Raw genomic sequence first — 12214 nt, 5'->3', positions numbered from 1 at the left:
CAAAATCACATTTTCCTCAGAATATGCTGGGCCCAGCCTGTTGCTGGTCGTCACATTTGTATTTGATTGCAATCAGATGCTACAGATTTCTCTAATGTACTTTTAAATTCTTGGAACACATCCTCATTTCAATCCGAAAAGTATGCGTCACAAAGCAAGATTTAATCACCTTACTAGCTGCGTGCCCGGCGTTGCACGGGCTACTTAAAAAATGAAAGAGATGTCCAATAGATGTTTTTGTATTACTTTGATATCAGTTTCTAAAGCGCTAAGGAGTAAATAAATACGCGTAATGCAAGGTTTGCAAAACACCAGTAGAGCATATTTTTGTCAAAAATCTCTTTAACGTTAATCATAGTTATCAATGATACAAGTTATGAGTATTTTCAATTAGCACAAAAGATGAAAATATATGCATTATCAACTATAATCTGTGCTCACGTTAAAATGAATTACATCTGATAGACTATATCTGAACTATTTATGTACAATTACTATCACCTTTTTACATAGAATGACACATACTTTTTGGTTGATTACACGAAACTAAAGCACCAAGACTAAATAACTACCAATAAGCATTAATTTAATACCAAGTCATCAGATTCCAATTTAGCTTTAGTTAAAATCCTTAAAAACAATCTTTTTTGTTTAACTCTGTTTCACAAAGAAATCCAAACAATCTTAATTTAACATGTTCTTTTAACGATATAAACTGTATTTTAAAAATAGAAACAGGAAGGAAAACAAGAGTTATTATAATTCGAAAACTCACCCATGTGACAGGAAAAAGTCCAACAAAATAAGCATAATTAGTTGCACATCCTAAGTGTACCAAAATATGAGGCCGGTGAATGATAAACTTACACTACAGTCAATAAACATAGCGAAATAAACAACTTTCATATGCTGAAAACAGTTACGAACGTTGAATGTAAAAAATAAAAAATGGACAGACGATAAAATAAAGGCTATGTCCGAATAGGGCAACCAATTTTAAATTAATTTAAAATGAAATTCTAGATGGAAACGTTGTTTTAAGATTTGTACAGCATCCAAAAAAAATCTCTTTTAAAACAATTATTAGAATTTTACTTGCTCACGCATATGCAAAATGGCAACAGGAAAGAAATAAAAATTCCTGAATAACGTTATGTTAATTAACGTTTTAATTAATATTTCCGCTAATTAAAATCGCACAATTACGAGATTGGTCCTATTGTTTTCTTTGGAAAATTTCGAATTGATCGGTATCTCGCTTGACTCTCGATTTGCAGTGGTTCTCGAGAAGATAGCTCTTCAGACAGACAGACGCGAACAGATTTTAATATTATAGTGGATAAAGATTTGAAAAGTACAATATTGTCAGCAATTTCAACAAGTGCTTCAGATTTGACAACTACCTGCATGAGTTATTTAAAACAACTTAAATGTATGCTGGCAAATACAGGAAGTATTGACAAAGATGTTTCAGAACGGCTAAGAGTTGAAAGTGAAAAAAATAATGAATTAAAAAACAAGAAAATAAAAAATAGTAGAAAAAGAAAGTTTCCATTCAGAGGAAGTATCTGGAATAGAAACTGCTAAAAATATGCTTATGAAGCAAAGTTTAACCACAGGTGCCTGGGTATAAATATTATACTTAGAGGAAACAAGCAAGAAAGAATTTATTGGCAAATATATGGCTGTTGATGGAAATATTATGAAATAAAATATTTTTTAAAAAATCCGAGATTGGGGATTTTTTTTAATTTTTCCTGATGTAGACGACATGGATTTCATTGAAAAACATCAAATAATAAAAATAATTAATGAGCCACAATTTAACAATAGAGGCCATTACTTTTTTAAAAGAATGACAAGTATGGATATCATGCATTGAAAGAAACCTCATTAATATTTTGTCAAATTTACTGGTTGCACTATTTTTTTTAAATTAAACTGTAAACTGACTCTTAAGTCTATATTATCACACTGCATTGAACAAATAGTATTGTAACGGATTCGGTGCGACTTCCACTTTCTTGAAATGAAGACACAGTTCTTGATAAAAGCACAGGAAATTTATTTACACTATGTACAGGAAAGATCGTCAACAACTGCTAAATTATTCATCAGTAATTAAGCAATTATCACACAACACCGTAAACTCAACGTTTACACACGTATTTACTTACAAATACGAAAACAACACAGCGAAATGCCTCGCAATAAACAGAGCAAAAATGCTCTCAGTTCGAAATATCAATCGAAACTCCACTGTTTATCCATCGCTAACGGCTTATATAGACACCGAAAAGAAATTTCTCAAATATTCCACACGCTTCTGTAAAGTAGTAGACCGTTATCAAATTTTATCAATGAACAAAAAGGAAATAGGGGTCATATACTTTAGCCATATGAAAAAGGGGTTGTATATTCATTACGGGAAACTATTTACAGGTTACGTTACTACAATAATTACTATTTACAGGATTTGTAACATTGCCCCCTTCCTAAGGACTGCACGTCCCGGGCAGTACAATCCCCAGAAAGGGTGCCAAACTTCTATCACATGTTCACAAATACACACATTAAATAATAACCAATAATGCATAGGAAACACAATAATAACAAGAAATATTACTAAACATTAAAAGCAAAAATTAATTATCTACAACTTTTATGTTATCAACCATGGTTGTTTACGTAATACTCATGAACTATGGCCATAGTATGGGGCTAACCGATCATAATGTACAACCCTAGGTTTTGCATTAGGTGATTTTTGGATCCTCACTACGACGTCATTTAGTCGGTTAAGGACTTTGTAGGGTCCATCCCAATGCGACTGCAATTTGGGTGACAGACCTTTCCGTCAGACGGGATTCCATAACCAAACCTTGTCGCCTTCGTTGAATTCATGTCCAGTAGACCTTGTGTCGTATCGGGTCTTCATCTTCTCCGCCGCGATGTTGATTCTGTTGGCTATTGAAAAAATTATTGATTCCCATGCAAATTCGTTCTTGCACGTCGGTTGGGTGCGGGCTGACGCGATTGACGTCATCTCCAATCGGCGATCGGCACGTGCTGAGTCGACGTGCATAAGACACGTGCATTGAGATGGAATGAGGTGGTGTTTGGAATGAGTGAGTGAGGGTGACTATCAAGTTGATAGATGGAGATTGTTTTTGTTTTTAAGCGATTCTGTTTTTATTTTTATTATCCTGTAAATAGTTCTGATTGAGTGTTCAAATAAACGACGAGTTTTTAAAAATTAGTTTTTCTTTCAAAAACAACTGCTACATGGGCTTAGAACGTTGGGAAAGTTCATTAAAGGAATTTTTTTATGTCAACAGGTTATGGGCCGTGCCCATGTTGCAATATTTCATTTTGAGAGATATATCGGCTTCGGGGGCCGTAAGGATTGAAAAATCTTATGAGCTTTTTAAAGTCTGAAGATTTTCAAGTTTAAGTTAGAAATTTTGAACATTGCTTTACAGCCATGGCTTTGCTCCCCGAAGGTTTTGAACTGCTCAGCAAAAAGAACTGGGATAGATGGAAAATAGATGTTAAGGTATTACTTCTCGATAAAGGATGTTGGAAATTTATTGAAGGGAAAGTAGTCGCTTTAGATGAAAAGGCAACTAGTCGTGAGCGTAGCGAATTTCTCCTGTTGCAGGATCGAGCTTACACCACACTTTATTATGCTATAAAGCCTGAGTTCAGACCACTCATTCAGGACACATCAGATGGCAAAAAAGCATGGGAGATTCTGCAAGCTCAGTTTGAACCAAAAACGCGAGCGAGAGTTATACAACTTTTGGATGAATTCTTTAACATCCGTTATAAAGATAACGAAGAAATGGGTCTTTTTATAGCTAGAGTTAAATTAGCTGTGAAGAAATTGTATGACGCGGGCCATAGTTTAGATTCGCTTTTTCAAGGCTTCCAAGTTATTAGGCATTTACCGCCGGAATATACCGGTATAATCCAACTAATTTACCGTTGGAGTGATGAAGATTTTGACATCAACAAGATTGCTGAGGAGCTGGTGAAAGAAGAAAGTAGACTGAAACAGGTAAAAGCCGACAATGAAAAACCTGAGGTGAGTGCTTTCAATATTACTAATAGAAGCAAGAAGACAGGAAAAGTAGTAGAAAACAAAGGAAATGCTAAATTTGTTAAAAATACGAAGGATAGAAAGTTAATAGGACCGTGTCATAGATGTCATGAATACGGACATTTGATCGCTCAATGTAAAAGTAACGTAAATCGTAATAACTTTTCGAACTTCAATGATAGATATTCGATGTTAGTTGAGAGTTACATTTCGACCTCTGAATCAGGAGCAGGTAAAGATTGTAATAGGAATCAGTTTCACTGGATTTTTGATTGTGCGGCAACAACGCATTTTTGTAATAACAAGAACTTAATGAAAAATTTCGAAGAAATTTCCGATGTAAATATGGCTTTGGCAGTGGGAAATGCTAATAGTAAAGTTTTGGGAAGAGGAACTGTGAGATTTGCTGTAAAAATGAACGGGAAAGTTAATTGGATAGAGTTAACAAACGATTTATACAACCCAAACATGAGAAGAAATTTAATCTCCGGTGCACATTTAGAAGCAGCCGGTGCACATTTTGTTGGTAGTAAAGGAAAAATTTGCGTGTTCTTCAATAATTGGCGAAAGCTATTTTATGCACGGAGAGAAGAGGGTTTATACTATGTAGAACCGTTTGCGTACGATACTGCAGAAAATAAACAAGTAGAAAGCGGATTCAACGTAAATGCCGGTACTGTTAAACAAACGCAAATTGTAGAAAATAAACAAACTGAAGTCGGATTTAACGTAAATGCTGGAACTGTTAAACAAAATCAACTCTCTAACCTTTGGCATAGGAGATTTTGTCACATAAATTATGATTACATCCGAGATACTAGTAAAAATCAAAGCGTGAATGGTCTTCCAAAAATAGAAAAACCAGACGAAAAATGTGAAGTTTGTATTCTAGCTAAGTCAACTAGGATTTCTTTTAAATCAAATCCTAAGACCTCAAATTCTGCACTACAGTTAGTTTTTATGGACGCTTGTGGTCCTCTACCAACGCCATCAAAAAGTGGGAGTAGATATTTTCTTTCGATAATTGATGATTTTAGTCGTTTCGTGACTGTTTACACTTTAAAACGAAAAGATGAAGTTTTAAACAAATTCATCCACTATCATAAGAAAATGGAAAGAATAACGGGAAAGAAACTTGTTAGCATTCGTACAGACAACGGGGGCGAATTTTGCAATGAAGAGTTTGAACGGTATTTAAGTTCTTACGGTATTCAAGCCCAAAGAACAAATGCTTATACGCCAGAGGAAAACGGGATTTGCGAACGTTTCAACAAGACAGCTTTAGACGGGATAAAAGCAATGCTAAAAGACGCGAAAATGAACAATGAATGGTGGGCGGAAGCATTATATTGTTTCACTTTCACTTGGAATCGAATTTGTCATAAAACAACCAAAACTCCTTTTGAAATGTTTTTCGGCAGAAAACCCTCGGTAGTATTCCTAAAAGCTTTCGGAAGTAAAGTTTTCGTTAATGTTCCAAAACAACGGAGAAATAAATTCGAAATGCGTGCAATTGAGGGAATAATGATAGGATATGCGATAAATACCAGAGGATATAGAATTTGGTTAAATAACGAGCAAAAAGTAATTGAAACTTGTAATGTTAAGTTTAATGAAAATAAGAATGCAGTGGAAGAAGTCCTGGACCCAATAGAAAAACCTAAAAAACGAACTCAATACTCGGAATTCCATTATGAGTTAGATGAGGAAGAAAGCGCGCAAAATCGCGATGAAGGTGGAACATCTAGTGAAGATTCAACTGAGAAAGTTTCCGAAGAAAACGGATCTGAATTTGCGAAAAGCGCGTCAGAATTGAATTGGGTTAGAAATGCAGTGCCGAGACCAGACGGAACGCGAAATGACATTTATTATTTCTTAGAGGGAACGAAACAAAGATTTAGATCATGTAATGATATAGAAAAATATTGCAAAAGTAAAAATTTAAAATTCGAAAAACAGCTGTTTGATTTTAGCGGAAAGAATGTTTTTTCAGGAAAGATTAAATTTACAAATGATACGGAACGCGAAACTGAAAAAAATGAAGCAAACATTGTTGAGGTGAAAATTCCGACAAGTTTCAAAGACGCTATAGAATCCGAAAATGCTCAAGATTGGATCGAATCCATGAACGACGAGTTAAATACGATGAAAGAAAGAAAAGTTTTTGAGTTAGTTGAGAGACCGCCGAACAAAACTATACTAGGAAATAGATGGGTGTACAGCGTAAAAAGGGATGTAAATAATCAAATTTCAAGATTCAAATCGAGGTTGGTAATTTTAGGTTGTCAACAAAGGAGAGAAGATTTTGACGCTATTTTTTGCCCAGTAGTCAATTTTTCAATTATTCGACTATTTTTTTGTATTTTGGTTTGTTTTTATAGTTGGAAAAATTGTCAAGTAGACATAAAAAACGCTTATTTATATGCCGAATTAAAGGAAAGTATATATATGCACCAACCCGTAGGTTTTTGTAAAGATAAAAATAAAGTTTGTCTTCTGAAAAAGTCAATCTACGGACTACATCAAAGCGGAAGAAACTGGTATATAGAAATCGAGAAAGCATTAAAAAATATTAATTTCATTAAAGTAGAATGGTGTAATTGCGTGTTTAAAGGACGAAATACCATCCTATTACTCTACGTAGATGATATCGTAATATTCGGAAAGGAAAACCAGTATATAGATGAAGTCATAAAAAGTCTGCGAAAAATTTTCGATCTGAAAGTCCTCGGAGAAACGAGAAAATTGTTAGGGATCGAATTTTGTCAAGATCATAAAAATTTGTTTTTGCATCAACAAAGTTACATAGAAGAAATTTGTGAAAAATTTAAAGAATATAAAATCCCGATAACTTCTTTACCCATAGTAAAAGGAACTGTTATTTCAAAATTAGATTGCCCAAGTTCGAAGTGTGAAATAGAAGAAATCTAAAGAATTCCCTATCGAAGTTTGCTCGGTAGTTTAGCATTTTTAGCAAACCGCACTCGCCCCGACATAACCTACGCGGTAAATGTTTTATCGCAAGTGCAGGAAAATCCCGGAATCAAACACTGGGAAATACTACTTAAGCTTCTAGGTTACGTTAGGTCTACCAAAGAATATAAGCTGAACTTGTCCAAAGTGCGAAACATTGAAATGAAAAGTTTTTCAGATGCCGACTACGCTGCAAGTAGGGACGACAGAGTTTCATTGGGAGGAATGATAATTTTTATCGACGAAGTTCCTATTGTGTGGAAAACAACGAAGCAGAAATGTGTGAGTCTGTCCTCGATGGAATCTGAATATATCGCACTAGCTGACGCGGCGAAAGAGTCTGTGTGGCTGAAAAATGTACTAGCGGATAAAAATTTGAACTTCAGTCTTGGAGATTGTACTTTATTTTGCGACAACAAATCGGCAATTGATTTCACGAAATCAAGTGTAGAAAATGCGCGAACGAAACATATAGACGTTAGATACCATTTTATTCGCAATTTAGTAAATGATGAAATTTTTAGTTTGAAATTTGTTTCTGGGAAAGAAAATGTTGCAGATTTGTTTACGAAGCCACCTACTAGATTGGAGTTAAAGAAATTTTGTGATCAAGTATTTGTTTGAATGTGCTTTCTTTTGGAAAGAATGACTTTTCCGGACTTTACGTTTTGACCAGCGAGATGCTGTGTGATTTTTTGAGATTCATTGACTTTGAACTTTTTGACTTTATTTCAAAGTGAACTTATTGAGCTTTAGTTATGCTAAACTTTTTACTTATTAGATTTTCTTCAAATTTCAAATTTTTTTGATTTAATACTGGTGATATTTATGTATTGTGTTTTTGAAATGTTAGTTACATTTGCAATTGATGTTTTTGATGTTGTGAAAGTGATAGTATGTTTGAAGAGTGATTTGCATGGGAAGGGGGCCGATGTTGGCTATTGAAAAAATTATTGATTCCCATGCAAATTCGTTCTTGCACGTCGGTTGGGTGCGGGCTGACGCGATTGACGTCATCTCCAATCGGCGATCGGCACGTGCCGAGTCGACGTGCATAAGACACGTGCATTGAGATGGAATGAGGTGGTGTTTGGAATGAGTGAGTGAGGGTGACTATCAAGTTGATAGATGGAGATCGTTTTTGTTTTTAAGTGATTCTGTTTTTATTTTTATTATCCTGTAAATAGTTCTGATTGAGTGTTCAAATAAACGACGAGTTTTTAAAAATTAGTTTTTCTTTCAAAAACAACTGCTACATGGGCTTAGAACGTTGGGAAAGTTCATTAAAGGAATTTTTTTATGCTCTCGTGCGAAGTTATGAACGTCTTCCAACCGGGCCTGGAGATCCTGGATGTACTCCTCAGGCGATGCAGGCGCATCCGGAGGACGACCGAAGACGAGATCACAAGGTAGCCGAAGCTCTCGTCCGAAGAGCATCTGAGATGGGGCATATCCGGTAGTCTCGTGGACAGCACTGCGGTAGGCCAGCAGGAACAAAGGTAGCTTCTTGTCCCAATCCTGTTGATTTCTGGATACCATAAGTGAGAGATTGTTCAGGATTGTGCGGTTAAATCTCTCCACCATGCCGTCCGATTGTGGGTGTACTGGTGTTGTCCTACTTTTCTCAATTCCAAAAATTTGACATAGGCCCTTAAACACAGCAGAGATGAAATTCCTCCCTTGATCGGAATGAATCTGCAAAGGTGTTCCGTATCTCGAGATCCAATGTTGGACTAGAGTCTCTGCTACGGTGGTAGCTTCTTGATCTGGAATGGGATACGCTTCGGGCCATTTGGTGAAATAGTCGATGGAAACAAGAATGTATTTGTTCCCATCAGCAGTTCTTGGTAGAGGACCCAGGATGTCGATCCCAATTCGTTCGAAAGGAGCTCCAACGTTGTACAGATGTAGCTTCCCTCTGCTTCTTTTCTTCGGTCCTTTACGAGCAGCACAGGCGTCACAAGAATGTCACCACTTCTCCACGTCATCCTTCGCCTTGCTCCAGGAGAAGCACTCCCGAACTTTATTGAGGGTTTTCAAGACACCAAAATGTCCTCCAGTCGCACTACTATGTATTTCTTTCAGAACATCTGAAATCCTTGATCGAGGAAGTAGTATAACTACCACCTAGATGTTTTGCCATCGTCAGATTCCCATTTTCGGTGTAGCACGCCGTTCCGTAAATGGAGCGAGTTCCATAAAGCCCAGTATCTTTTTGTTGCAGGACTGAAGATGGAAACGTCCTGCCAGCTAGGTCGCCGACTGTCACTTTCCATGAACTCCAAAATTGGTTTTATGTCGGGGTCTTCAAGTTGATCTTTTCGAACTTGGTCGTCACTCCATGGATCAGGTTCTGATAATATTGGAGTCACTGTCACCTGATAGGCGGTAGGGCTAGTCGTTCCATACTGTTTCTCGATTCGGGAACAATAGTGGCAGTTCTCAGGACAGGGTCTCCTTGATAAAGCGTCAGCATTACCGTGAGATAACCCTTTTCGATGCTTGATCTCCATGTCATATTCCTGGAGCCGCTGTATCCATCTGGCTATCTGACCTTCCGGATTTTTGAAGTTCAAAAGCCAAGTTAATGAGGCATGATCTGTCCGAAGCAGAAATTTTCGGCCGTAGAGGTAATGATGGAAGTGTTCTATAGCTTTCATTATGGCCAGTAACTCCTTTCTGGTGACGCAGTAATTTCGCTCCGACTTTGATAAGCATTTGCTCCAGTAAGCGATGACATGTTCATTTCCGTCAATTTCTTGGGATAAAACAGCTCCGATGCCCTTGTGGCTCGCAACAGTGTCTAGGATGAAGGATTTTTCAGGCTGAGGATAGGCGAGGATAGGCGTTGATGTTAAAGCCTCCTTCAGTCGTAGAAATGCATCTTCGCATTCTTTGGACCATTCAAACTTTTGCTTGCTCTCCGTCAGCTTATGCAAAGGTCGTGCAATGTTGGAAAAACCCTTCACAAACTTCCTGTAGTACGTGCAGAGCCCCAGGAAACTTCGCAGCTGATGGATGTTTTCGGGACGACTCCAACTCTTGACCGCAGGTACCTTTTCTGGATCGGTTTGTACACCTTCAGAAGAGATGATGTGACCAAGGTAGTTCACTTCCCGGCGGAACAAATTACATTTGGACGGGTTTAACTTCAGATTGGCTTCCTTAAGCTTTTGCAGCACCTTCCTAAGATTTGCCAGATGTTCTTCGAAACTGCGTCCCACGATGATGATATCGTCTAAATAGACCAGACAGGATTCGTAGGAAAGTCCTCTTAACACTGTCTCCATAAGACGCTCGAACGTAGCTGGTGCATTGCAGAGGCCGAAGGGCATCACTTTAAACTGCCACAAGCCTTGTCCAGTTGTAAACGCTGTCTTCTCTCGGTCATCAGGGTGTATTTCAACCTGCCAGTAGCCGCTCTTCAAGTTCAGGGTCGAAAACCACTTGTGTCCGGAAAGTGTCCAAGGTGTCGTCTATCCGTGGAAGAGGGTAGCTGTCTTTCTTGGTGATTTCATTCAGCCGTCAGTAATCGACACAAAATCTGGTGGAGCCATCTTTCTTTCGGACCAAGACGATGGGAGAGGCCCAAGGACTGGATGAAGGTTCGATTACATCATTCTCCTTCATCTCTTTCAGGAGGGTCTCAACCTCTTCCTTCTTGGCGAACGGTAGTCGTCTTGGATGCTGTTTAATAGGGGGGTGTTCTCCAGTGTAGATCCTATGCTGTGTTAAATTCGTATGGCCAACATCCTCCGATGTAGATGAAAACAGATGCTTGAAGTTATCCACCAATTGTTCCGCAGCAGTTCTTTGATCTTTCGATAAGGGTGCACTCCCAATTAACTTCGATGTCAAGGACTCAGAAGACACAATCTCGTGGGAATTGATTCTTCTAATGATGCAGTTTACGGGAGTACAAGTTGCTAACACTTCGCCTTTCCGGATATTCCTTGGCCTTTCACTCACGTTGGCGACTCTTACAGGAATTACATCCTTAGAAAGGTCCACAAGTGTAGATGCTACCAGCACTCCTTTTAGGTTATTGCTTAGGTTAGGGAATTCAATGAGTCCAAATCGAAAACTATTGCTTTCTTCAAGGGAGCCAGGTATTAATGATTCTGACCTTAGAGAATCGATAAATCTGTTTGGGCTATTATTTGATGAGCGGATTTTACATCACTTTCTGCGGGGAAAACGGCTATGTCTTCTCTCATCGAGTGCAGCTCATTAGTCTTGAAGTCGAGAGTGAAGTCATATTTCTTCAAAAAGTCCAATCCGAGAATGAAGGGGTCCGTGATATTAGCGACGAATGCCGTATGATGGTAGGTGGCATTCCCAAACACTATTTCCAAGTCCACTTTACCGTCAATCTCGATTTTGTCACTTGTCACAGTCTGGAGACTTACGCGTGGCGATGTCCACAGCAGTTTCAATCCAAATTCACGAGCCACATCTGTCCTAACGATTGTCACATTGGTTCCAGTGTCGACAATCAGTTTGCAAGGATTCCCATTTACATGGGGCATAAATGAAAAGTCCATCACTGCCACTGCTAGAAGAGGAAATCTGCAGAGCTCTGGTGGTGGTGATTTCCTTCCCTCGCGTAGCTTGGCGAGCCGGACAACTCCTTCGCAGGTGTCCTTCACTACCGCATTTCCAGCACTTCTGCTCTTGTTTCTTTTGGGCTGTTATGCTGCTCAGATGTCTTGCCAAGTCACCGAGTTGTCTCTCGAGTTCAGTGAGGTGGGACGACCTGGAATCAGACTCATCAGCTTCCAGAGTTCGGATGGGATGGCGATCCACACGGGTTGCTTGCTGGGCGGCCTCCAACTTCATCGCATACACAACAGCAGAATTCAGGTCTTTGACATCCGCCATCCGTAGAGCTTTCTGGATTTCCGGATCTCGAACCCCGTCGATGTAGTAGTTGAGTGCCAGGTTGTCTCGAACATCCGCAGGACAGTCGTAAAAAGCAAGATGAGACAGTCTCTCGACGTCCGCTGCTAGCTCTTGCAGGGTTTCCCCGGTTTTCTGGAAGCGGGACTTCAACTGGAGTCGGCTGAAATCTTTCTGGCACTTCTCACCGAAGCGAAGCTCCAACACAGATGTGAGGGCGACGAAATCCAGGCGCTGGCT

The 12214-nt window shown here is 38.6% G+C and overlaps 1 protein-coding gene across 1 annotated transcript in view; it reads right to left on the bottom strand.

Annotated features, from left to right (window-relative positions):
• Positions 1-12214, bottom strand: part of LOC129233260 (carbohydrate sulfotransferase 11-like) — a 34973-nt gene that overhangs the window by 11028 nt on the left and 11731 nt on the right. The window lies entirely within an intron of this gene.

This window comes from Uloborus diversus, unplaced genomic scaffold (genome assembly GCF_026930045.1).
Source record: "Uloborus diversus isolate 005 unplaced genomic scaffold, Udiv.v.3.1 scaffold_296, whole genome shotgun sequence".
Classification (NCBI taxonomy): Eukaryota; Metazoa; Arthropoda; class Arachnida; order Araneae; family Uloboridae; genus Uloborus; species Uloborus diversus.
This window is presented reverse-complemented; position numbering and strand designations above follow the sequence as displayed.